The sequence below is a fragment of the Muscardinus avellanarius genome (assembly GCF_963383645.1).
Source record: "Muscardinus avellanarius genome assembly, chromosome: 18".
NCBI classification, from domain to species: domain Eukaryota; kingdom Metazoa; phylum Chordata; class Mammalia; order Rodentia; family Gliridae; genus Muscardinus; species Muscardinus avellanarius.
The window spans coordinates 35,643,337-35,666,498 of NC_137804.1; the positions used below are offsets into that span (position 1 = coordinate 35,643,337).

Sequence of the window (23,162 nt, forward strand, 5' to 3'; positions counted from 1 at the left end):
AGGAGCAAGGACCAGGCTAGATCCTGCAGAATCTTGTAGGGCATATTAAAGTGCATAGAATTCTAAGGCCAAAAGGCAGCCACTCAAGGTCAGTCGTGGTATTTTCATATAACACAAGGAATATACGAATATAACGGTTTGTAAAGTCTTAGCTCCATCTTAGAAGTTACAGAAGACTGCGGATGGTCAGTCACACTGCTATTTTGAGACACCTTCATTTTGGCCATAGATTAAAATCCATTAGGAAACTGCACCAAGTTCCACGTTCTCCAAGGAGTGCTGGGAGCTAAGTCAACAGGGGGAATAGCTGATGAATCCTGAGAGAGACCACAGTGGAAGAGAGAATGCTGTACAAGTCAGTTTGACTGCAGGTCCAATTTTAAGAGTGAGCCCCCCTGTGAGAGGCAGTAATTGGCCAGAAGAGTGTGATTGCTCCTAATTGCCTTTCTAATTATACATGCCAGTGTTGGGGCTGAAGGCCTGGTGCCTGGCACTGTGCATCCAGATGACTTGTCCCTGGAGCGCTGAGACTAAAATATCTCCCTAGAAGGAGTCTATTTTCTCTGCTCTCCAGCCAGTGAAAATGCAGGTAGAAGTTGAGGGATGGAAGTTGTGGAAATGCTTGCCAGCTTGCTTCATTCATTCATTCATTCATTCATTCACTCACTCACTCGCTCATTCATTCATTCATTATTTGTACCGAGGATTTAATCCATGGGCATTCTACTTCTGAGCTATACCCCTGGCCCTTTTAATTTGAAACTGGGTCTCGCTGAGTTGCTGAGGTTGGTATTGAACTTGCAGTCCTCCTGTCTCAGCCTCCCAAATACTGGAATTTCAGGGACACTCCACTACATCTGGCATGTAAGTGGTAGTAGGAGGTTTGTGTGATCCAACTCAGAGTAGACAGCCCACCTAAGCTTGCATTAAAAAGCTTGGCATCTTAACTTCTCTTGTTTTAGCTCATGCTTCAGCGTCAGGACTGTAAACTGGAAGTCGAGATAATTCCCTGCATATCTCTTTTTCATTTCTGGTCCCTATTTATTTATCTTGTGCATGCTAACCTCCCTGACTATGGGCTTTCAGCGGCCATGGGAAACCTGTATCTGGCAACCCAGAAGGGCCGGGGAGATGCATATCCTTTAGACGAAGGCTTTGAGCCAGCAATTGACCAGAGTTGGATGTCATCACTTCCCTGCCTTGCTCTCTCCTCCTCCTCCTTTGTTTGCTGGGTCACCTCCCAAAGGTGTCCTGAGACACCTTTGTCTCAGGGCTTACTGTTGAGGAACCCAAAGCTAAGACACTTTGAGAAAAGTTGGTACAAGAGCTTACTCGCTAAGTGTTCTTGCTGGACATGGAGGTCACATGTGATCTCCAAGTGTTTTTTTTTTTTTTTTTTCTGAATAAGAGGACATGAGGCTTGCTCCATAAAGCATCACCACGTGGCGCAAGGCACTGGGAGCCAGCCTTTAAATCAGCGCCTCGAGCACGGTGATCACATGTTTGTTGTGTTCTTTGGTTGTAGGGATCAATTTGTGTAACTGGGAAGCAGTTGAGTAAGGTCAGGCAGTTACTGCATACCTGCAGTAAAAAATTTCAGAATGCTTGATGTACTATCATGGGTTTTAAAAAATTATCTTTTTACATGAAATCAAATTGCTGGCAAACTGGAATTGCTCCTGATTTCAGGCTGCATTTGGTCCACAAATATTTTATTTGTTCACCCAGTGTTTTGAATGTCTTTGAACTTTGTTTCCAACATTTAAAAAAATGACAATTTTAATTGGAAAGCCCAATATGAATCTCTTCCTTCAATTAAAATCACAGTGCACAGATTCTTAAATGAGACAAAATCAGGCAATGAAACAGCAGGTGTGACTGCATCCCAGCATGTCCAGGATGCTTCCTCTGAACCCAGGGACATTCTACTTCCAAGCTACACCCCCAGCCCTTTATACTTTTTATTTTGAAACAGGAGCCTACCAAGTTGCTGAGGCTGACCCTGAACCTGCAATCCTCCCGTCTCAGCCTCTGAAATACTGGGATTACAGGTGTGCACCTGGCTCAGTAATGTCACTGCCCCATTTATACATCTGCCTTTTCCCAGGAGAGACTTGAATTTGCATCCCTGGTTTAAGAATTTGTTTTCCGTTCATTAACTAAATAAATAATTTGTAGGCACTCCTGACAATGAGCTTTACATATGAAGATAAAAGAAGTATGGAATTAGAATGTTGGCCTGTATCTACCCTTTTTGTTGTAGAGGGCGGTCTACTTGATAGAGTGATATTATAAGTTAATGGGATTTTGTTAACCAAAGCATTGATTAGCCTAGAGCTCTCTCAGAATGGGCCTCCAGAGGGAACGGGGAGGAAGTTTTGTAATTATGTAGATTTTGGAGTATCTGACCTTGGTCTCCTTAGCTCAGTTCGCTAATTGGGGATGACTTGGTGTGTCCACCAAAATTTGAACTTGTGAATTTGAAGAGGATATGGGGAGAAAAAGCTCAGCGATGACATCTGTAGCAGAACGATGTCCCGTGGCCATATCTAGTGGGGGATTCAGTATCTATTCCCCTTCTTCCCTCTACATTAAAAAAGTTCATAACCTTAGAAGCAAGAGAGCTAATGAATTGCAAATTATATCATATGAAAGAATTTTAGTGATGTGTTCTTTTTCAGATAAAACATTGAAGGATGTCTGGGGATATGAGTCTAAATAATGGGTAAAAACTATAATACCAGTTGGATAACTGCCCTTTAATTCATTAGAAATGATAATCTAGCAGGGCGTGGTGGTGCACGTTTGTAATCCCAGCACTTGGGGAGACAGGGAGGAGGATGACAGGTTCACAGCAAGCCTCAGTTAGTGAGGCCCTACTTAATGAGATCCTGTTTCAAAATATAGAATAAAAATAGGGCTGGAATGTAACTCAGAGGTAGAGTGCCCCTGGGATTCGACCCCCAGTACCCCCATCTTCCACACACACACAAGAGAAAGAAACTATTTTTTTTTTAATGTTCCAATTTTTTTTTTTTTATTTATTGTTTGTGGTACGGGGGGTGGAACCCAGGGGCTTTCTTACCTTCTGGCTATACTCCTAGGCATATTTTATATTTTATTTGGAAACAGGGTCTCACTAAGTGCTGAGAGCCTCACTGAGTAGCCGAGGCTGGCTTCGAACCTGTGCGATCTTCTTGTCTCGGCCTCCCAAGCGCTGGGATTCCAAGCGTGCACCACCACACCCAGCTTATGTTGTGTTTTAAAATCCTATGTGGATCAGTGGATTTGAAATAGATACCTTCTCTTCTCATGCCCTGACCCCACCATTGAATACATTTTTGTCCATGGTCATGGTATGCTCTTTGTCAGTATGACACTATCTAGTTCTGACTGTAGATAGTCATTGATTTTCAGTTGTATTATGTTAAGGATGTCATTTACTAATCCACTGAATTTATTGTGTAATTAGTTTTTCTTCCTCTTTGCTTAATAAACATGCCTTAAATCTGCCAGCACTTCTGCTCAGCCTGGGATGCCTAGGGCAGCCTCCCTACATGCACCTTGTCCCAGCCCAAGCAAAGTCAGGCAGTGGGGAGTTACTTTATTGTGGCCTTCTGTAGAACTGCCACTACAGAGTTCCACTTGGACTCTGAGCCTTCTAAGGCCAGGGAACTTTGTTTCCACCTTCTTTTGGTTTTTATTAAAACTCTTGTTAGGTAAATTCATTCAAACCACTCCCCCATGTCACTCATGGCATGGGGCTGTAACTGTCTTCTGTATTTCTATGTTTTTAATAAACTCCTTTAAATCTTCAAAAAAAAAAAAAAACCAAAACCAAACACTCATGTTAAAGATAAACTCACTCTCAGAACCAACGAACCGACGCTCTCTCTTTCTAAAGGCTCCACTACATATTTAAACAAAATGAACTCAGTCAGCTAGGCATGGTGGTGCATGCCTGTAATCCTAGTACTTGGGAGGTTGAGACAGGAGGATCACAGGCTCAAGACTAGTCTTAGCAACTTAGAGAGGCCTTCTACAACTTAGTGAGACCCTTGTTTCAAAATACAAACATAAATTAGTGCTGGGAGTATATGTGGCTCTGGGGTAGAATGTCCCCTAAAAGATGAACTCACTCACATGTACCTGTTTTAGTCACCATCTCCTCAGTGACCTGGGTAATTTGACCAGCCCATCAGTCCCAATTTAACAGTAGATACAGACAACGGTCCATTTACCAATTTAGTCTTGTGTTAAATTTGTTGGTATATTGAGCAGGGACCATCAAATCAGGCTGGATCCAGCCTTTACAAAAATGTATTTGGTACGAAAATCAAGTATTCAGATGATCTTTGCACCTGTAGTTGATTTAAAAGTGTGATGTGTGCCAGGTAGTTGGGAGTACAGCTGTGAGTGTTGAATGAGTTCTTGAGGTTTTAAGGAGCAGGGTAATTGTTGTGAATAGAGGCAGGGTCGTTGTGTGAGATGTACCAGTAGGAGAAGAGGGAAGAAGACTTCGTAACCTAGTCAACTAGTTGACCTGAAACCTTTCTTGGCCCGTGTGATGGATACTGAATACAGCCGAGTATTCTTTCCAGTATATGCTCTTTCAGCGCAGTAGTGGCCCAAGTGTGGTTGTTGTTCTCCTTTTGTAAATAACTTTTAGAAGTCTATTTTATTGATTGATTTATGCGGTTTGTGCCAAGCACAAACTAAAGCTTTTAAGGAGCACTCATTGTCGTCCAGGTGGGAGAGACAGGTGGCAATTCAGATCACAGCACAGATAACTGCAAAATGGTTGGGAAACGGGTGTGTTGTGACAGGACCCAGAGCAGGTTTGGTGGACAGGGAAGAATGGTGGTAGTGGCGTTGCCCTCTCTGCGGTGGGCGAGGAGGGTGAGAAGGATGTGTGCTGAGGGCTGAGATTAACATGATATCGGGGTGAGGTGAGGCCCGGGGCTGCAGCCTTGGTTTAGCAGACAAAGCCTGACATGGATACCAGGACCGGCATAGCTCATTCTGGCCTTGGGAGGGATTTGGGGACGGGCATTTGAGGAAGACGAGCTTGGGCCAACAAGACGGGGCTTTATCGTGGAGATTTTCACCAGATGTTTTGAACTCTGAGGCAGAGAGAAATGAAAGCCCTGTGTGGGGTTGAGTGGGTTACTGGAGGCCAGAGCAGCTGTGCCCTTGGAAAGGTCCGGTTGGCCACTGGCTGTTGGAGCCTGAGGGTTGGGGCGAGCAGAGATTTGGGATTGGCTGTGATCAGCAGAGGAGATGTCCAGAGAGACCTCTGAGAAACAGCTGCAAGGGGAAGAGGGAGCACTAGGAATGGTAGAGGGTGCACGGGGGCCAGAGTGGTGGCCCAGCCGGAAGCCTCAGGAGCTGTGTGAGGGCGCCTCACCGTCCTTCTGTTTCTAGGAAAGGCCTGACAGCCACATGGGGAATGAGGCTAGGCAGTGCTGTATTCTGCGAGAAACACTTATCACCAACTAATAGGTTTCTTCCCTTCCTCCTTCATCTCTTTCAGTCATTTTTTAATATGTATGACAACATGTAAATACTATTAATTCTGCAAACAACGTATGTTTAACCTTGGGAGTTGCAGGAGAAACTAAGGAATCCCTAAGTTGATTCTGAGAAATACTATGCATGGGGAAATTGGCACTACTAGGACTAGGTTGTTGGCCTTCAGAGTCTTTTTTTCTTTTTTTGCACTGGGGATTGAACCTATGGGTGTCTACATTGTGTGTGGTCCTGGGGATGGAACCCAGGGGCCTCTACCTCCGGGCTACGCCCCCGACCTATTTTATATTTTATTTTGAAACAGGGTCTCAGTTGCTGAGAGCCTCACTAAGTAGCTGAGGCTGGCTTCGAGCCTCTGTGATCCTCCTGTCTCAGCCTCCTAAGTACTGGGATTACAAACATGCGCCACCACGCCCACCTTATTTTTTATTTTGAAACACGTTTTCTCTGAGTTGCTGAGGCTGGCTTTGAATCTGCAGTTCTCTTGTCTCAGCCTCCCATGTACTGGGATTCCAGGCTTGTAACCCAGGCCTGAATAGATGTTTATTTTTAAGTTTCCTGTGTGTTGTACTAGGGAAGTAGGAACCTGATAATTTCACAGTGCCCATGACCCATCTCTTTTGCTTCTCCACCCTCACGTGTAGAAGCAAATATCATTAACAAGTAAAACGACCCATTCATGCTCATTACGCACTACGATTCTTTTTAAGAATTTAGTATGCATATTCTTGACCTTTTTTGGAATTAGAAATTATCTTGAGAATTTACCTCTACATCTGTAATTTTGGTGGTGTGCTCGAACAGCTTTAATAGTCTGAAAATGAATGAATTTAAAATGAGAGAGTTGAAGGTCGTCACCCAGCTGTGATAACTCAGCTAATGAAATATTCATTTCCTACTACAAAGTGGCACTGTATATCAATATGTTGTCACTGTCTGTCATCGTTACGTAGAGCGCAGGTATATTTATGCATTTATAAATAGCTGAGAGGCTAATTACATGCAGGAATGCTAACAGAAATCTTCGTGGCTCTGCCTGTAACTGGCAACTGCTCACCATTTTTCCAAGCCATGTTTGTGAATTAAGTATAAGTTCTGCTCATTAACCTTTGGTGCATTGGGTTTTTAGGAGGAGGCAATTACGGGAGGACAGTCCAGGAGATATACGTGCTTTTGGGGGATCGTGCCCACACCAGGGGTTTGCTTGTACAAATATAAGATGCAGTGTGCAGTGTAGTGTGTACCTGGAAAAATTAGCCCCCAAATCCTTTGGTTTGAAAAATCTAGAACACGGTAGAAGAGATATATATTTATATAATTAGCTTCCCCATTTAAGAATGGATTTACTTTAGCAAAAATCAATGTAATTATCCAGATAATTCAAGCTAATTAAAGTCCTTCCCACATCCTTAGACCTTCATTAGCTGCGTTTTTCTGGTACCAGCAGATTTTTGGTGTTAAATTAGCTTTATAATTTGTATCAGTCTTGCTCTGTTTTGCTGGTGTGGACCTGGCTTTCACTGATAATGCCTACTTGATAGATAGGTATCCTCAGGGAGGAAAAAATAAAATGGGAAATATGAAATATTGCACATTGAGTTGGAAGCATGGCCATACTGTGCTGACACATCTTAGAATAATGTCTTTATTTCTAGATAAATATACATTAACAACAATGGAAAATTTAATAAGAAATCTTGTAAATAGGGCTGAACCCATGTGTAGGTTCGGCGAACAGTCTGTCTTACCGAAGTGTGTGTGCATGCACGCATACACACACGCTCACGCTCACACATACACACTTCAGGGAAGCTGGGCTGGCCACACCCAATCCTCCTCTCTTTTTGCATTTCCCCTTTTCCAAGGGTCACAGCCCCTTCTTCTAATCTGGCCTTTTCTGTAGCCTCCTCAAAACAGTAAGACTCACTAGATTTATAAATAAATGCCACCTTCAGCGCCTGTCACTTTGTAGGTTCTCTAAAAATTGTATGTGCTTCTGGCTTTTTCCTACTGTAGGAAATTAAAAAAAAAAAAGACAGTCTTTATCCCATAATAGGAGGGGCTGGAGTGGGTGGTATCAGATGTGCACATTATGGTGGTTATTCAGAAATTAAAAGAGGAGGATTTGCCTTGGGCAACTGGCACTTCTTCTTTTAGCTCCTGAAAATTCCATTTATGTTCTTATTTCTTGACTTTTTCTACCTTTTTTTTTTTTAATTTTGGGTACTGAAGCAAACATAGGAACAGTCTACCTCTAATCTATACCCCTACCCCTTTTTCTTTCTGTTTTTTTTTTTTTTTAAAACAGGGTTTTGGTAAATTGCAGAGGCTGTGATCCTCCTGCCGCAGCCTCCCAAATTCTGGGATTACAAGTGTGTGCACTGTGTCTAGCTCTCAAATGTTCCTGGCTTCTAATGTGAGTTCACTTCACGTCATGGAAGCCACATGTTAGCGGCCAAACTTGGTTTGGCACAGGATCTGGCTGTGAGTTACCATGGTATCTTGAGCCTTGTGAGACATTTCATTATCACTTGGCTACTACTCATAGTCTGTTATCTTTAGAGGACTTTGAGAAAAATTCTAAACCAACAGGGCTGGTTATTATGAGTATTGTAGGAATTCAAGGGTGGTTGGAGAGACAAGGTTGAGAAGAGTCGGGAAGGAGGAAAGGGTTCCATCTCAGAGCAGGGCAGGTCTCACTGGCAATGTCACCAATGGGGAGGAATCTTATATTCGGAAGAAAAAAAATACTACTTTACCTTTGCTGTCCTTCTATTTTTATCCGTATGTCTCATGGTTTCTTTTTAAACCCCAGAAATGACATATGTCTGTCAAGTTTTAGAACTAATATATTTTAAAATAATTATTCTGTGTCTGATCATGCTTTTTTAAAATATGCTAAAAGCCAAAGAAAATTAGCATTGTGTCTTTGAAACATCCCAGTGGGAATAGAAGCCATACTCACTGTAACTGTGCTGAAAAGAGAGGAAGATCCAGGAGTGTGGAGCATGCTTATAATTCCAGCTCCTTGGGAGGCTGACGCAAGAGGATAGCAAGTTCACCACCAGCCCTGGGTAGTTTATCGAGACTTTGTTTTGAAATGAAAAATACAAATGACTGAGGATGTAGCACAGAAGTGGAGCGCCCCTACTTTTAATCTCCAGTTCCACAGACATATACGCAAAGACAGGGAACAAACAGACATGTTCTGATTTATTTTATGTGACCCAACACATAGGTTCAGCCCTATTTATAAGGTTGCTTATTAATTTTCCATTTATGTGTTAACAGAGTTTATCTTCCATGTCTTACCGAAGTTCAACTGGATTCTTTAGAATATAATCTCAAAGGAAAAATACTGATCCAGTGTGTCATTTCAAAAGTATTTTATAACATAGAATCTAATATTTTTCCTTAGACTGTATGTTAGAATAAGTACTTTATAGCTTAGAATCTCAAATATTATGAGACCTGGATTGTTTTCTGAGAGGGAGCAGTGAGAGGGAGATCTTTAACTTAACAGATTCTTATGAAGCTTTTAACATCCTCTGTCCTCTCTTCCCCCCATATAAAGTGATTGACAAGGATGGCATATTGGCCATGAATAATTCCTAGTGTCCTTTTAATGTTCATTTGTGTTTTCTGATGAGAATGAAAGTTATAGAAAATTATTTTGGAGAGAATCCAAAACTATGAAGAGCCCCGTAGTAGTAAGGGCTGCATTAATGCAGTTCTCCTCTTTTCTTTCTTATTTCTCATTGGCCTAAGGCAGTTTTGTTGAGATCACACTGTCTTTGCTGGAAGACTTTCCCTGTGCTCGGGTTTAGTGGGTGGGTGTTTCGGTCAACATTCTTACTGCTACAATCAAAAGACTGACCACACAAGGATCCACCCTGGTCTGCTTGATGAGTCCCTTCTGGGGTTGAGGAAGGAAGATTTATTTGCTCACAGTTTCTTGGAGATTCCAGGCTCTGTCAGTCTATGCAGACAGGGTCTGGGGCTCAGGTCAAGGCAGCAGGAAGCTGAGAGGAGAGAGCGGGGCTCTGCTCTTACATCATAGAAGCCGCAAGCTGGAGAGACCAAGCAAGCAAGAGAATCAAAGACAGCACCATCGCTAAGGCCACACCCCAGGCACATCCCGCCAGCCCACCTTGCCACCTAGATAAATCCAGTGCAATGGATTTTCCTACCGATAAGATTATAACCTGCGTGACTAACTGATATCGACCCGGAACATTAATATATGAGCTCTTCAGGGGACATTTTATAACTGATAACAGTGGCTTATCTCACAGTGTCGGAATGGCAAAGACTCTGAGCGGTGTCATTAGTGCTTGCCTGTTGGACGGGCTGTGGAGTACTTCTGGATAACAGAGCACTAGGCATGGACCTGAATCACCCCTGGTCTGCTTGATGAGTCCCTTCTGGCCTTGCTCAGCTGGTCTCAGGGACCTTAAATCTCTCTGCTTTCCTACTCTGGGTCTTCACGTCCAGTCCTGAAGTTCCAAAAGCCCGTAATTTGGGTATCATGGACATTATTTCACAGTGGTTCCTGAGGAAGTCATTAAAGTCAGTTCTCTGAAACTTCTTAAAAGGCTGATTTATTTACTTGCTGAGCTATAAATCTGTTTCCTTTTATTTAGAGAATTACCTCCTGAGTTAGGCCCTTGTGGATACCCTCACGTCTCCAATACTCCCGACAGGAGGCCACCTTTACCCAGGCATTGGGTCTCACAGGTGCACTTCCATCTTGAGATGGAGCCCAATGTTGGGGAGACTACCCGTTTGCAAGTTGGTTCGAGAAAAAGATCAGTTGTAATATCTGGACTAGCGAAGATGGTAGGTCTGAGCTTGATAGCCTTCTGTCTCTTGATTTTCCCTCTGTCCCTAAAATTGTCCACATTGGACAGTGTCTGTCCCTCATGCAGTACTAGTGATTTATCACCTGCTTCAGAGCGCTTTTGGCAGCATCTCTGTGCACGACATGGGCCTCCTAAGCTGCTTTCACTTTCCACTCACTCCAGGGTACTAGAAGGAAGTTCTGTAACTGTGTCAACCAGAGAACATATGATTATGAAGATAATTATATTTTGAGATAGTTATCAAAATTAAAGTTTGTGATTGGCAATAGATGAATGGTTTATTAACACAAAATCTGCTAGCAGGTCCAACAACTATCATAACATAAATATTATGGAATGTCTGGTACTGAGATACCTGTAGCAACTTGTAAAGTGATTTCTGATGATGGTAAGTACTAAAATACTGCTAAAAGTACTATAGGTTTTCCTGCATCGATAATTGAAGCAATTGCTAAATGTTGAGTTCAGCTGTCAGTCTGAGATTATTGAAATTGAAGATTCTTTCTTCTCTCTGACAAGTTCACAGATCACTGGAAATTTTACTACAATTTCTTCTACACCAGAAGTTGCCAATTTTTTCTTAAATATTAATATCTAAGCTGGGCATGGTGATAACATGCTGGTGATCCCAGTACTTGGGAGGCCGAGACAGGAGGATTACAGGTTCGAAGCCAGCCTCTACAACTTAGTGAGTCGCCCAGCAATTTAGTAAGACCTATTTCCAAATAAAAACTGAAATAGGGCTGTGGGGTGTACCTCCAAGGTAGAATACACCTGGTAGAGTAATGCTTTACCTAATTTTGCCTTTGTGAACCTAAACTACTGGACTCTGCCTTATGAAAGCTGCCAAAGACTGTAGCTAGATGGTTAATTGTTCAGGGATGTGCTCTAATAAGACTTTAGCAAGGGAGGGCTGGAGTGCCCGTGGGCTCTAGTTTGTTGACCTTTCTTAGTTGGGGACCCCTCTTGCGGAGCGGAGCGTTACTCTATCCTAGCTGCAGATGCTCACTGTCACCCTTCCTTGTTAGTCTGCAGGTGTCTTCCCCTGCTTGAGTGATGTCTTAGTCTCATTTTGACCTAATGGGCCTTGCTTTGTGGGCACTGGTATGTCTGCCCCTAGATTCAGACTAGTTGGGTAGACCAACACACAAGTGGATACTTAAGTGGATACGAGTGCTATCATTGCTACAGTGATTGGGTAGAAAATGTCATTGAAACTTGGAGGAAGAGAATAATCCTAGGTCTCCCTCATTGTATTCTTTGTATTCAGTACTTTGTACTTTTTTGTACTATGTGTTCAGTATTTGCTATGGAGAGTATTTTTCCCACATGACCTAATGTGTCTGAAGATCTTCATTTATGTATGTAAGTGGGTATCATCAGTATTTAAGTTTTTTTTTTTTTTCTGAATGAGCAAATGGTGCAGAAATAGTATAGAAATCCTAATTGTTTAGATTGTAGTTCTTGAAGTTTATTTGCAGATGATGGTAACTACTTTGGAGATCCTTTGTTTCTTGTGAGTTGCCTGTTATTTTCAGCTTCTTTTATGAATGAGGTGAGATAAAGATAATGCTTAAAAGTGGGTCTTCAAGCCAGGCATGGTGATGCATACTTATAACCCCAGTACTCTTGAGGCTGAGACAGGAAGGTTGTGGGAGGCTGAGACAGAATTGTGGCCAGCGTCAGCAACTTAGGGAGGCTCTCTGCAATTTACTGAGACCCTCTTTCAAAATAAAAGAATAGCTGGGTGTGGTGGCGCATGCTTGTAATGCCTAGCTTGGGAGGCTGAGACAGGAGGATCGCGCAGGTTCAAAGCCAGCCTCTCTGGCTTGAGACTCGGTTTCCAAAAAAAAATATAAAATAGGTCTAGGGGTGTAGCCCGGAGGTAGAAGAGTTTCCAGGAACCCCAGTACCATAAATAAATAAATAAATAAATAAATAAATAAATAAATAGGATATTTTTTTAAATAAAAGAATAAAGTAGGGCTGAGGGTGTACCTCAGAGGTAGAATATGCCTCACTAAATAGCTGAGGCTGGCCACATTATCTTCCTGTCTCAGCCTCCCAAATGCTGGGATTACAAGTGTGTGCCACCACGCCCGGCTATGTGTTCCGTTTTGTGTGTTCCACTGGCTGGTGCCTCCATGGCTTGTGGAGTTCCCAGGCACTGCCTGAGCCCAGCTGCTGACCCTGCTGCCCGTATCTGTCTCACCTGGCTGCGCGGGGCGGTCCTGAGGAGCCATTGCCTTTTTCTTGACTTAGAAAATTCTTGTTCCCTGCCAAGGCTGGAGCATGCTGCTGGTATGGCCTTTCAGGCTGATTCCTTCTACCCTCTCTGTCTTTGTCCCCTCCTCAGGCACAGGGAGCACCAGACAGCCATTCAGTCTTTCTAGGTATCTTAGGCACCCGTTAATTATAAACATACAGTTGAGTACAAAGTCTTCCCATCCAATAGTTTGAATTAAAATCAAACATGGTGGCAAAACTCAAGCCATGTGCTTGAAATTTCAATATTAGTTTATTAGGGTTTGTAGAGCTGGAATAAGAAGTATGGAGAACTGGGTTGCTGCTCCTGTTATACTGACCTTCGTGTATAAAATATCCTTTTATGTGTAAGGTTATAAATGTAACTTTCCTTACTAATATGCATGATGAAGTCCTGGAGCAGAGCCTGTAGAGCTATTTACTTTGCCCTTGCTTTTGCAAATAGCTTTACAGCAGCTTCACAAGAGAACCGTTCACTTCCAGAATATCTTTCATCTCTAAAATTCTTGGGTTTCTTTAAATATATATATTTTTGGTAGGGCTTCTTTGATTCAATTAATCACAGTGTGATTTAGTTATTTTATGTAAGGTAAGTATATCCAAATAACTCATTAGTCTCTGCCATAGATAGGTGGTTGTTTTGTTGGTAAATCTTTGAAAATCAATAAGATAAAGTATATATATATATGTGAAGGCTGATTTTTTGATCATTGTATATTAGCAAGGATATTCTTGGTTAAAATGAATTGCAAATCAATAACTCCTTTTTCCTATAACTGTTAAGATGAGACATTGGTCATCTGTTTAAAATGATGGTCTAATCAATGGTTGTCATGTTGCTAAATTATTAATAAGACAAGAGAGAAGTATGATGTAAATTTTTTTATTTGACTTGACTTCTCTACATATATTTATATATAATTGGTCCCGAGCTGTTAGATTTTCAAGCTTCGCAGACAGGTTTGGGAAGCCAGAAGCCATAATTTCTCAGTGCGCAGGGAAACCACAGTCAACATTTGCCTTGGGTACTTAGAATGTGTTGTTTTTAAGATTTGTAATTCAGGCTTGCTCCCACAGAGACTGGGAAATGATTTCCTCTTGCAAAAATGAGTTCCTGGAGACGTGTATTTCCAACCTTTGATTCCACACCTCCAAGTGACTTTCAGAATGCAAATGATCCAGTTACCTTGGTCACCTGCTTGAGGTCAGGGCGGGTTAGGTATTTATAACCATTTGAGGTACCCAGGCCCTGCTCTCTTTCTAATAAAATGATGATGTTGATGATGACAGTCATGATGATGCAGCCATTTTTCCATTTTACTTGCATTTTCCCATGCAAGTAAATTTTTTTCTTTATCTTTAAGAAAGTCTTTTCAGTGGCACACGGAATATTAGATAGGTTGAATGGTTGTGTTGAATATCTCAGGATTTGTCTTCTTTGAATTTACTAGTCTTCTCTTTGTACTGGCAATTGAACCTGGGGCATTCTATCTCTGAGCTACACTCTGAATCCCAACTTATTTTTTTATTTTATTTTCATACCGAAATGGGCTCTTGCTAGTTTGCTGAGGGTTTCCCTAAGTTGCTGAGGCTAACCTCAAACCTGCCATTCTCCCGTCACGGCCTCTCAAGTCCTTGCGTTTCAGGCATGAGCCACCAAGCCCTAATGCCAGTTCCCTTAAACAGAGGCGTTATCTTTGGTTGGATGTTTCTCGTCTAAAGGAGAGTGTGGTACAATTTTGGCTTTGTGAAAGCAGCTTGTCCTAAAAGGCAGAAAGAGAATCAGCCTGGAACCAGCTATACCCGAAGCCATATACTGTAAGCTTTTTAATTATTTAACCCAGTCAATTCATTTTTCTCATCTTGGCTTAAATTTGTGTCTCCTTTCCTCAAAAGATAGCCAAGTAATACACTGGAGAAATGGGCCCAAATGTCTTAACCTACACATGGACAGAAGCCAAAAACTTTCTGGATGCCGTCCTCTTGCTGTCTCCCTCCCCCGGCCACTACCAGTTTCCTCTTAGCTAAAAGGAACAAAATTAATTCCAAGTTTGGCTATGTAATGAAAAAGAAGCAGAGTATCATCTGTTGTCTGTTTCTCCCTGCCGAACAGAAATAAACATCTCTTTGGTTATTCAGTTGTAGCTAATCTGCTGTTTTTCTGCTGTACGTTAAAGCCTGTTGCAGGGATCTTGTTGGAGTGTACTGACTGTGCTGTTGGGAGGGGACACCCCCAGACATGGGGACTGTAGCAGTCAGTTGTCTGCTTCGTGCTGGAGGCTCAGTTTACCCAACTGCCTCATCGTTTCAGCACCAAAGATCAGTTTGCATTTGTGCTTTTGTCTGTATCATGGGTTTCCCCCACTTTTCTATATCCCATCCCCCCACTTTTTATGACTCAATTCATCACGTTTTGTTATGATGTTTTGTTTGGGCATTTTTTAAAAAGGATGCTAGAATAACTATTATTTTTGAAGCCCTCCTCATCTATTTTCCTGTTGCCATCTGTTCATGTAAATATCCTCAGACTGTTTACGGTTTCCGTTTTCCCTCCATACATTTGCTGGCATTTGACTCCTCTCTTCTGACACGGGAGGTCAGGCTTCTCAAAATCCGGCCCTAGAGTAGTATGGCTTTTTTCCTCCTCAACCATTCCTCCTATGCCTTCTGAAATCTTTCATCTCTTAGGTCTTCGAGCAGATGTTAACTGTTTAAATATTTTGTTGTTTTGGTGTAAAAAACATTGAAATATAAGCCGTCAGTGATAGCATGCGTTGCTTATACCACAGCAGATTGCTGCTTACAAGTTGAATATGCAAACGCCTTTAAAACATGGAAAGCTCCCTTATGCGTCTTCACCGAGATCTACAGGTTGTGGACTCTGAAGAGTGAGGAGCTGCATCAAGTTACAAGGAAGATCTCTGTTGGGTCCAGGATAAACCTAACAATGGGCCTTTAAATTCTCTGCGTTGATTTTCACCTCTAATGGCTTTCATTCTCTGAATTGACTTTGATTATGAATTCCTTTTATTTTAGCTCACCGGCGAATGGACTCAGATTTTTATGCATGGGAGTAAGAAGGAATGGGAGTGTGTTACAAACAATAATTTCTGGTTAATGTTGGCATCTGAACACATTGGGGCATAGCATAAATTCCTAAAATAAATGAATAGTAAGTTGTTGGTGTCATAAACTTAACTAGAAGTGTGACATCACTCTTAGTAACAGGAGTAGCAGCTCTGGTGTTTATTCATCTGTATCTCATTTCTTTTATTAGTAGTGTGTTGCATTTATAAGTCATAGTGAGATTGAGTGTGACGAAGGCATACGTGCAGGTAGCTTTTGGAGTTTTTCCCCTCCAAATCCCACCTCGACAGCCATGGTATTGATGAACAAAATTTATTACATATGTAGTATATTCTTAATATATTGGGCCAACTGTCTTATTTCATCTTTCAGCCAGCCCTGTGTGTGTATCTGATGATTAACCTATTTTACAGCCCAGGAAACAGACAAAATACAGTGTTTCTGAGCGCATGTGGCCAACAATAGGGCAGGGAATGCAACCTGTCTGGTTCAAGCCCAGACTGCAGGGTTTGGCCTGTGTTACATTTCTCTGCTCTAGTAAAGACATTTATCAATATAGGCTGTAAAGATCAGGAAGACAGAGTGTCACTAAGTCTTTCCTTTTTCCTGCTGGATTGGTAGATGATAACAGTATCTAAGTGTTGAGAGTAAGCAACAGAATGCAGATGCAGGGCTACTAAGTGGTCAGTAAATACTATGTATAAAGCTTTTGATTCTGTTGCATTTTGGAACATGACACTCATCATGCCTCCTTCCTCCATTTACTTGTCTCTGGACAGTAGAAGTTCCTTGTGGCTTTAGCATGATCATACTTGGAGCAGGCATGCATCCCTACCTCTATTTTACGTGATATATTAAACAGTTGGGCAGCAGCAGGAGCAGCAGCAGCAGCAGCAGCAGAAATCTCCTGAACTGTGGTCAGATTTCATCTCTGGCCTGTTCTCTATTAGCCAAAGCCAGAAGAGGCCCTCATGTTGAAAGCAGGCATTAATATTAGCAAATTCTCTTTAATAATCATCACATTAGATTTGATGACTAGAAGGGACGTCCTCATAGCTTAAACCCTGAAAATAATGTCTCTGGGAGGTGAGGAAGCGTGTCCCAAATGTGAAATATTGAGCAAGATTAAAGTGACAGGGGATTCAGGAGGCAGAGTGAGCATTGTTAATCTGACCGTCTACACTGTATAACCCCTCGTTGGTTTCCTGAGGATCTCAGACCCTTTTATCTTCTCCAGAGAGATGGAAAAGACTATAGGAACTTGTCTTGGAGCAAAGATTATTGATACTTGCTCTTATATGAATCAAAATAAGAAAGAACTGAAATAAATTATGGTTTACACCGTGAGTATTGAAGAGGAGTCTCTGGGTCCTTCCTGCAGGAGAGCTGGTGGTTGTAGTACAAGAGGCCGCACGGGCAGGACCTGGTTCTTTGAGGTACCTGAAGCTGTGCAGAAAGGACAGAAACCTGCAGAGAGCCCTGTGCGCTGGGGGTGTGGGGGGTGTGGGCAAGACCCCAGGGTGGCCTGGGAAGAGGGCCCGAGCACTTTCTGCCTGGAGCTTTGGGCCACCAGTGCAGGGTCTCCTCCACTTCCTCCTGTGCTCTTCTCAAAGCACAGGTGACATGGAGTGAATAATCTTAAGCTCAGCCTCTCCAGGACTCTAGGTCAACAGGTCACTTACCTGTGCTGTTGCTCTTACCTGGTTTATTGTTCTCTCCCTCAGGCATGAAGCAAGGATTTTATCTTTGCACTTTCTTTTCTGACCTCACCCAGGGCCAGACCATTTAGGGAGAGAACATCAGTTATCATCTCACTCAGCATGTGTTTGTGAAAAGGTCCTCCATTTGTTTTTGGATTTACCTTGATAAGCTTGGAGATAAGAAATCTAGGGGAGGACAGTTAGAAATGGCAGAAGCCATCCTTCCCACTTCTTAAAGCCAAAGAGTGGGCCCATGTTCTTTCTCCGCAGGGGCTGAGATGGCCATCACCTTTGAAATACTGGAGCAAGGCTGACTGTATCGCTTCCTTTGAGGTTTATATGATTTAGCAAACTGTACTGAGGCAGAGACTTTCTCTTCTTTGCATGCTAATATCTTTGACATCAGGATGTAATCTTCACTTAGTCATGTTTGAAATTGTCCTTCCCCCAATATTTAAACATCACTGAAATTGGTACAAGTCATATAACTAATAATGTCTGACTTCTGAAATGCAGGGATTATGGTGGGCAATGTTTGGACATTAAGTGTATAATAAATGTTAGCATTTTTCTCAGTAACAGAAGAGGAGGAAATGTTGATACAGGTATCAACACATGACAGAAGTGTTAGGGATTGGGAAGAGATGGTGCGGTGAAATAGTTATGGGTGTGGGATGTTATGGTTGTGGGGAAACTGTTCCCGGGGAGACACAATTTCCCTCAAACCACAACTAAACCCCAAACAACCAAAAACAGAAAAACAGAAAAACCATGGGTTCTTGTCCTGAGCTAAGGATAAGTATACATAGCTCGGACACATGCTGAAGATTTGAAGTTTATTAAAAAGAAACACAGAAGATAGTTACAGCCCCATGTCAGAATGGCATGGGGGGGGTGGTCAGAGCCAATTCACCACCCCAAGATACAGCACGTGGACCGGACTTTTTATACCCATGACCTCCATCTTGTTTACATAATTCTGATGAAGGAAATGTCCCTGTAAGGTTCGTTCCCCAGCAAGGTGTGGCGAGGTGTAGACCTCTCCTCCCATCCTAATTAGCTTATCTAATCATGTAGATCTGTCTTTAGACAGAGAAAGGCCTAGCTCCCCTCTCCTACTGACTTGCTAATTACTTTTAGCTAAGTCAATCTAAGTTTCAGTAGCTCTTTGCTTCCTGACCAAAGCCAAGCCTTTCCCTCTCCAGGTCTGCCATTTTGACACAATTATTTCTGAAATATATCTATTAATAATCGGAGCTTTCTCAAATCTTCCTAAGCCGTTCCCAATACTGGTACAGAAGGACAGTGTCCCCTGGAAATGAGGATTGGGCCATAATAGGCAGGCTGGATGGATGCTTTCTGGCCTAAGACTGGTACAAAACAACAATCATTTTACCTCCTGGTATCCTTTGTAAATCGGGGGCTGGGAAGTAGGTTTCTTTTCTGGTGTCTTTGCTGAGAGCTTACTGGAGCTGTGTGTTTGGGCACTGTGCCCCCAAGCCCTGGTCTCCAGGCCCCTGTCAGAAGTGTTAAAGCTCACAGCCGGAGTGGGGTGCAGAGCAGGCATCCCCCTTTAAACTTCCCTAGATCTCCACTCCTGAGTAACAAGGGTACCAGCTCCAATTCCCAATGTCAAATAGAAAGAAAAGAGGGAGGGAAGAGAGGAATGGAGGGATGGAGGGGAAAGAATGAGAATGCAGAAAAAAGAGCCAGTTACACATCCTTCCCAGCATAAGATAAAGAAAGCAGAGATTTCGAGTCTGTCTACTGAATTCCAAATATAGTAATCCTGTTGGAATAGTTATGGTCACATGATTTTATCCTTGTTTTTGTGTGTATGTGTGGTAGTGGGGCTGGAACCCAGGGAATTTTCTACCTCTGGGCTATACTCCCAGACAAATTTTATACTTTATTTGTAAACCAGGTCTCACTAATTTGCTGAGCGCCTCACTCAGTAGCTGAGGCTGGCTTTGAACCTGTGTGATCCTCCTGTCTCAGCCTCCAAAGTGCTGGGATTACAAGTGTGCGCCACCATTCCCAGCTTTATCCATTTTTTTTTTCTTAAACTGAGGATTGGTTCCAGGGGCCTTTCATCTCTGAGGTACAACCTCAGCCTTTTATTTGTTTTGAAACAGCCTTGATAAGTTGCTGAGGATTGCCTTGAATTTTCAGTCCTCATGTCTCAGCCTCCCGAGTACTAGAATTACAGGTGTGTATTGCTACAACAGACTCATTTGATCCATTCTTAAAGTATAAGCATGCATGTTAATACAGATTATTGTATGAACTCACTTAGAAATAAACTTTTTCCATGGAGAATAATTTTGCCCATATAGTATGGGGCTTTTAAAGAAGTTATTGACTAACATTCAGAAGGCGATGGAAGGCGGTGAATGTATGAATGCCAGAAGGCCAACTTAACATTAATGACCGCCATATGAATTCCCAAGGAAATGTTATACAATTCGATAGTCAAATGATATCTAGCTAATTCCTTTGGTACGGTAAGAAGAGCTCTTTGGGTGTTGAAAATATTATCAGGCATGAAATTACCTTTTTCCGTGTAACACTGGTCAGACTCATTTGCACCTCATTGCTTTCCCTCTGAGACTGGTGTGCAGAACATTTCCCAGAAAGGAATAAGAGTTTTCGAAGTCACTTTGCGTTTTAACCAGCTGCCTCCTTACTGCTGCCTTCATGCATTTCAAGTGGTAATGTTTTTGCTGCCCACCTTGAAACCTTTGCATGATTTTGGATCTCTTCATTTTTCCCTTTGCATCTGAAGAAGCCCTTGATGAATGTGTTTTCATTTGTCCCCCCCCCCCTTTTTAAATAAGAGATGGCTGAGAGATAGCAAACCTGATAATTTTAGAGTTGGAGGAGGTGCTGCACACCTGCAGCCCCTGTACTTGGGAGGCAAGACAGGAAAATTGAAGGTTCAAGGCTATTTAGGGAGACTTTGTTTCAAAACTTTAAAAAATGAGGTCAGGGCTGAGAATGTAGCTCAGAGGTAGGATGTCCCTCAGTTCAATCTCCAATACAAAACAAGAGTTGGAAGCAAGAGCTTGATTAGTGGAGTAGATAGTCTGCTTCGATGTGTGAGTAGCAGGTGCCCTCAGGAGACTCAACCAGAAGGCTGAGGTCTTGACTGGTCCTGGGTGGGAGCATTCTAGCAGCCTCCATCTCTTGATCTCATGGCTTCTTGTCACTGTTGGATCTCAGAACTATGATGGGTTCTTAGGTCTTTTACACCTTTCCCAGCTATTTAGGGGCATACTTAAAATAAAACTTTCATTTCATTTTTTTATTACAATTTTTTTTAATCGGCATCCTGGAGGGTGATCTCTGCCACAGCCCTGCCAGCTTCAGCCTGCTCTGCGAGTGACTTCCTGGAGAGGTTCAAAGTCTGTGACCAGATGCTTCTGCAACGCAGATGGGCTGGCAGCTCAGGGGAGTGCTTGCAAGGCGGGAAATAGCTTCTGACTGCTTAATTTTGCTTCAAAAGCACACGTGCTGTAGTAATTGCACCCCAGAGGCCCATGTAACACACATGCACCTCCACAGTACTTCCAGGTACCAATGACACCAGGGTGTATTTATTTATTTACTTTTTACACAGATACACAGAAAGAAAGCAGAGGACTGGAGGAGCAAGGGCATCAAGATGAGGGAGGAAGGTGTGGGTGATGATTCTAGAATAAGCCATGTTCAGATGCCCACAACAGGTGCAGATTGGTTCTACAATAAAGAGAATGACCAGGCGTGTCTTGGCCTTGGTGCTGATTGGGCCCAGCATCTCGAGACCTTTATGCTTTGGGACGTGACCATCCACAGCACAAGCTTTACCTCGGAGCTGGCTCTGTGTGGCGGTGTTCCTGTCACCATGCATAGCAGGTATCTGAAGGAAGAACTTTCTCAGGAGCCCTGGAGGCTGGGTGGGGGCAGATGGAGTGCAGCTCCAGATTTGTGCAGCTGGCCACCCTCAGCTTCAGGTGCAAGCTGCAGCTCTGCTCTGGTGAATTCTGAAAACTCTGGAAAATGTCAGTAATCTATAGAGGGAGAAGGAGTCCAGAGAGCCCACAGGCACTCCTTACCCAGCTGAGGTAAAACTACTCTTTTTTAAAATCATCTATCAGTGTTTGAACAACTAAAACCAGGGTTGTTGCACAGCGATGGTAAAATACACCTTTGTAAGCCAACCTAAGAGGAGCTGAGAGAATGCAGGGATGCCCACCGTGGTGTTCCTCAGCAAGGGCTGGGGGGCCAGCCCTGCTACATGTTAGAGGAAGGGTTTAATGTCAGTTCCTTCTGCTATAGAGGAAACACCATCAACAGTTTATTGTTATATGCATCTTAGAAAAAGTTGACCTGTATTTCTTTCTTTCTTTTTTGTGGCACTGGGGATGGAATCCAGGGGCAATCTCATTCTGGGTTACAACCTTAGCCCTTTTTATCTTGAAAGAGGCCCTCAGTAAGTCACTGAGGCTGGCCTTGAACTTATAATCTTTGTGTTTCAGCCTCCCACTCCTGGGATTACAGGTGTGTGCCATGGAGGTGGCCTGTATTTTTATTGCAGCTCTCGCTTTTATCAGTAGAATAATTGTACACATCCCCATTGGAGCCTGTTATCCAGACATAGTTATTAGTTCTTCCCTTATTTTCTGTCTCAAAATTGATTTAGTCTGGACAATAAACTATGTTGTCGACATACTTTTCAGTCCCTGATAGAAACATACATTATCTAACTCATCAACTGCCATATCGCAGCACCTCCCTGTAGGATACCAACGGTAGCACAAATAGAATCCATGTGTCAGTCAGCTCTCTGTTGACTTGACACATACCTGAGAAACAATTGAATGGGGGCTCTTGGTGTGTGAGGTCTCAGCCCATGGTTTTCTGGCTACATCCTTTTGGGCCTGAGGTGCAGCAGAAAAGCATGGCAGAGGATCACGGAGGGGGAGAGGAGAGGAAGAGGGTGGGAAGAGGCCAGGAGTAAAGTACACCTGTCCAGCCAGGTGGGGTGCACACCTGTAATCCAGGCACTTGGGAGGTTGGGACAGGAGGATCACAGGTTCAAGGACAGCCTCAGCAGTACAGTATGACTCTCAGCAACTTAGGGAGACCCTGTTTCAAAACAAGAAATAAAAAAGGGCTGGAGGTAGAGGTTCACACACACACACACACACACACACACACACACACACACACACACACACCACTTCACATCTTCCAGGGCATGATTCTAGTGACCCGCATCCTGCATCTCCTTTCTTCCTTCCTTCTTGTGCCAGGGATTGACCCCACAGGCATTCTGCCACTGAGGAATACCCCCAACCTTATTTTATTTTTTATTTTGAAACAGGGTCTCACTAAGTTGCAAAGGGTCTTGCTAAGTTGCTGAGGCTAGCTGTGAACCTGCGGTCCTATCTTAGCCTCTCAGGTACTAGGATTATTAGAGTTAATGCCATCTTCCAATAACACCATCAATACAAATCCCTCAAATAGGGATCAAACCCACTGCTGAGGTCAGAGCCCTCAGGTTCTTAACAATTTCCTCAAGCCCTGGCTCTGAACACTGCAGTGCTGCAGGCCACACCTTCCACACATGAGCCTTTGAGGACATTTTATATCTGAGCCACAGCACGTGACCTTGTATAGAAGGCCTGGTAGACGTGAGCGTGATGGACAGTGCAGGGACCAGGAACACCCAGATGTG

The 23,162-nt window shown here is 42.9% G+C and overlaps 1 protein-coding gene across 2 annotated transcripts in view; it reads left to right on the forward strand.

Moving 5' to 3' along the window:
- The window catches only part of PTPRG (protein tyrosine phosphatase receptor type G), a gene marked incomplete at both ends in the record, with an annotated part of 780,672 nt that overhangs the window by 219,932 nt on the left and 537,578 nt on the right, over window positions 1-23,162 (forward strand). The window lies entirely within an intron of this gene.